The following is a 4,979-nucleotide window of genomic DNA, read 5'->3' as shown; positions in this document are numbered from 1 at the left end:
ATCATCCCACAAAGGAAATGTTACTTGTGCTCATGGACTGTGATAAAATCTACTTCACTGTAGAAAACCAGTCATCCAGCAGGGGGAGGTGTAAAGCCGCACCTCATACATTTGGTTTTGCAGCAACTGGTGAACTGAGCAGTCCGTTGTGACACTGGTGGTTGCACAGATTTTTGGGGGTCACATTTAAATGATGAGGATTCTTCCCATTCTTTTATGTTTATATTGGTAAGAAAACAAACAAATAAAATGAAGTTATGATTCGTTATTGTCTGCTTTATTAAAGATGTCATGGAAACTACAGTAAAAAAATGTTCGGAAAAGTAATGATTTGTACGACGAAGTGGGTTTTTGTGGTTTTCATCTTTAGGAATTGCAACATTATGGGAGCAATGTGTGAAATAACCCGAAGGAGACAAACAAGAATTATTTATGTTCATTTACCACAATAAACTTTTCTTCTCGAAAATATTCAATTGTTGTTGGTTTTTTTTTTTACTTTAAAAAGATAAAAAAAATGCTACAAACCACCAAGATCACTTAACATAAACAAACAACTATGGACCACAACAGACCCGAGCAGGATTAAACTGATTGGAACAACCAACCAATGGTCAACGTGCCCCTCCACAGCTGACCACTTCAGAACATAACAGAGTATTTTACACTACAACAAAGACCAAAACAGAAGAAAGCTGATCAGATAAAAAAGGAAAAAAATTCTACACGGTTCTCTTATATAGCAGTCTTTATGCCTGCTCATTTACCCACTTTCCTTACATGCAGAAGGTCCTGGTTTTCAGCACGTGTCAAACTCAAGGCCTGGGGGCCAAATGTGGCCCACCAAGTCATTTTGTATGGTCCACGGCAGCTTAAAAAGCATTTAATAAAGTCCATGTAGCAGAGTTTCTTAACCTGATAAATCAATTTTTTTTATCACACAGCAATGAACAATATTTGTAACTTGAATAAATAATAATAAATCGCAGAAACATTTATAAATATGTTACGGAACTAACGGTTCTGTATTGCTGATGTGGCCCCCCCCCCACGGTGATAATGAGTTTGACACCCCTGACCTAGAGGTACCACATACTCAATAGCGCCCCCTGTTGCAGCAAAAACTCACTCTGTGAATTTAACAAATACGGAACTTCAATTCTGACAAGAGCAATCTGCTAAAGCAATAATTCCTACTAGTGTGTCGTGGAAAATTATCCAATTTCACCTAATTGGTCATAAAACTATTATTTATTTATTGCAAATTATTTTTCTCTGTTCATCAATGCGTGACAGGCAGAGCAATTAAATCCTCTTCTGCTAGGTGGCAGCAGATGGTTATTAAAACTAAAAAAAAAAAAAGATAATCAGAAATGCAAAGAAGAAGATCTTTCTGAGTGTCTTTCTTCAATTCCTGCCAGTATATCAGAGTTATCTTCAACTAAACAGGGGTACATTTTTAGGTACATTTAAACTGGAAGTTTATTGTATTTCATTACATTTTCTTTTTGTCAGACTTTCGTTTGGTGGTTTGCTCGGGGGTTTTCCTGACGATACAGATGTGCCGTGGCTCAGAAAAGGTTGGGGAACACTGTGCTAAAGAACAACAAAGACCGAGCCAAAACAGATTGCGATCGACCACATCAGACCACTTGAAAGGCAAGCATTAACCAAAGTAATAGAGCAGCAATTTCCAAACACTGTGCCATGGCACATTATGGTGCTGTGGGAGTTTATGAGGTTAGAGTGAAATTTAAATTCCGCTGTCTTGGTCTGAGAACTATTATTTATTTACCTCAAATAACATGTCCGTCTGTGTAACAGAGACAAGCAAGTAAATTAAATACTCTGCAACAAAGTTGCAGCAAATGGCTAAAAGAAACTTGCAAGAGGAGAGACTCTTTTTTCTGTTTCTTCAATTGCAGTGAGAATATCAGTGTTGTGTTCAACTAAACAGGCACGGGTAAGTAATTCAACTGCGAGTGCATTTAAAACCAGAGAATCATTATTTTTCACAACATATACATTTTTGACATTTTGGTGGCGTGAGATTTGTGTGCATTTTCTACATAATAAAATGTTTGCATTGGCTCAAAAAAACCAAGGATTAGAAGAAACTTGAATTCAAAAGAACCAACCTACCAACTATAACTAACTACTGACCAATACAGACCAATTTTGTTTTTGATCCACACATATGCAGGTGTGCAAATTTGTGACCTCATTGCTCAAAATCATGTTTTCAGATTTCCATCAGTGACACAAAATGACCACCGGAGGCAACGGTGGACCAGCAGCTTCTGTGTCCCACGTGCTAAAAATGACTGATTTGTTCTTGGTCTTAATTTGGAGCAGCTGACTTTAGAGTCTAGTCTGTAGTGTTTAGATAGGGAACCCAAAGAATGATTTATTTTCATGTTCACAGTAGTTTTTTTGTTCGGACTAAGAACGGGGATGATCCTGGTGATTTCAGTAGAAGAACATTCTCCCTGTCATTTAGGGTGGGAATGTGGCTCCGCTCTCTCCAAGTCTCCTCTCCCTGTTCACTGGGTGGAGTTTCTCCCCTCTGTCTTTCATCTGACCTATTTATTGTTCTTTCATTCTCTCTTGTCTCTTAAAATGTTTGTTGTCTTCCTTTGTCCTTCCAGTCTTTTTGATTGAACCTTTCTTCCTTTACTTTTTGACACTGTTTTCTTCTGTGTTTTCTCTTTCTGTTTCAGTTTGTATCTCCATCCAATTCCTCCTTCCTATTCTGAAGTCCTATCCTCAGCTTCCGTACTACTTTTCCTTCCTTCTGTCCGTCCGTCCTTCCTTCCTTCCTTCCTTTCTTTCTTAATCCTTTCCCTCCCTTCTTCTGTCATTCCTTCCTCCTTCCCTCCTTCCTTCATTTCTCCCTTTTTCTGTCATTTATCTCTCTTTTCTCTCCTTCCCTCAATCCTTCTTTCATTCCTCACTTCCTTCCTTCCTTCTTTCCTGCCTACCTTCCTTCATTCCTCCTTTCTTCTGTCATTCCTTCCTCCTTCCCTCCTTCCTACCTTCCTTCCTTCATTCCTCCTTTCTTCTGTCATTTCTTCCTCCTTTCTCTCCTTTCCCCCCTTCCTTCTGTCATTCCTTCCTTCCTTCTTTCCTGCCTTCCTTCCTTCATTGCTCCTTCCTTCTGTCATTCTTTTCTTCATTTCGTCCTTTCTTCTTTCCTTTCCCTCCTTCCTTCTGCCATTCCTTCCTCCTTTCTCTCCTTCCCTCATCCCTTCTTCCATTCCTTCCTTTCTTCCTTCTTTCCTGCTTTCCTTCCTTCCTCCTTTCTTCTATCATTTCTTCTTGTTTCTCTCCTTTTTTTCCCTCCTTCCTTCTGTCATCCCTTACTCCTTTCTCTCCTTCCCTCATTCCTTCCTTCTTTCCTGTCTTCCTTCCTTCATTCTTCCTTTCTTCTGTCATCCCTTACTCCTTTCTCTCCTTCCCTCCTTCCTTCCTTTCTCATTTTTCTTTATTACCAGCTTCCTATCTTTTCATTTTTTTGCCCCCCCCCCGTCCCCCACTATTTATCTTTTCATTCCTTAAATTCTTCTTTCACCCCCAACCACCCTGTACTCCCTCAACCCCCCACTCCTTCTCTACTCTCTGCTCCTTTCATTTCCCTCCTCTCTTCCCAGGGCGTGGCTGCGGATCAGTTTCCACACTGAGACTGAATCATGTTTTCGGGATTCTACTCCCTACTTTCCTCATAAATTATCTGACTTTACACTTTGTTTTGTTTTTTTACATCCAAGTTGTTAACTTTATTCTAGGTTATTTCTCATTAAACCAAACCACCCACTCCTCCACACCAAAGTCACTGGTGACATTGGCTCAATAACGTCAGTCAACTAACACACACCCTCAGCACTAATGTTGTCATCAGCACTAATGTCCTTCAATTCGGTTGTCACTTACGTTACAAACTGTTTTTTATTTTATTTTTAGTGTCGTTGCTAACAACAGTCCAGGCTGATTCCACATTTTCATATGTCCATGTCTCAGGAGGAATTGTGTGATTTAGTACTGTAAATGAGCTCAAGCCTAATTAAGACCAAGATCCAAAACAAAAATGTTCATCATTACACTGCATTCTTTACAACAGCTGATAACGTTTTATATTAGGTGAAAAAAAAAGGATCATAATTGAACTGATAGAAATCTTACATCTGTGTGCTTTTACGATGCGGTCCAACACAGATCAACTGCGGGACTTGTAGAAATCAAACCCAGGCGTGGAAAACACCCTGAGATAAGAAACGATTAAAAAAGGAGGAGGAGACAAAGAAGACTGGGCCACCAATGTAGACACCTACGGTACTCTTTACATAGTCTGGATAGCCTTTAAAACCACTCCTTCACTGCGTCATATTGACGAAAACCCAGTTGTTTCGTTTATGGATCCAAAACATTGACAGATTATCTTTGAAGGGAAAAAAAAGTAAAGGGATATGACTGGATTCTTTCGGAATGAAGTAAATTATTCAAACTGAAGTACTTTTTTTTTTTTCACTTTGTCCCACTGCGGCCCGGTACCAAATGACCTACGAACAGGGACCGGTCCTCGACCCAGGGGTTGGGCCCCCATGCTCTACATCAGGGGTGTCAAACTCATTTTCACCGGAGGCCACATCAGCAATACAGTTCCTGTTGAAGGGCCGGTTTTAAATGGAAGACTGTATAGCTCAGGGGTCCCCAACCCCTGGTTCGTGGACCAGTACCAGTCCATAGGTCTTTTGGTACCAGCCCGCAGTGGGAAAACAGTGAAAAAATGAAAAAAATTCTAATTTACTTCATTAAAAAAATGATTTATTTGACGATAATCTGGCAATATTTTAAAATAATAAATAATAATAATAAATAATAAAGTCATTCAGACTTTGATACAAACAGAACAGAGTCTGGTATAGATGTAGCTCACGTATCTGCAATTGATTATTATTTATTCAAGCTACAAATATTGTTCA

The sequence above is a fragment of the Cynoglossus semilaevis genome, chromosome 10 (genome assembly GCF_000523025.1).
Source record: "Cynoglossus semilaevis isolate Cse_v1.0 chromosome 10, Cse_v1.0, whole genome shotgun sequence".
NCBI lineage: Eukaryota > Metazoa > Chordata > Actinopteri > Pleuronectiformes > Cynoglossidae > Cynoglossus > Cynoglossus semilaevis.
This window is presented reverse-complemented; position numbering follows the sequence as displayed.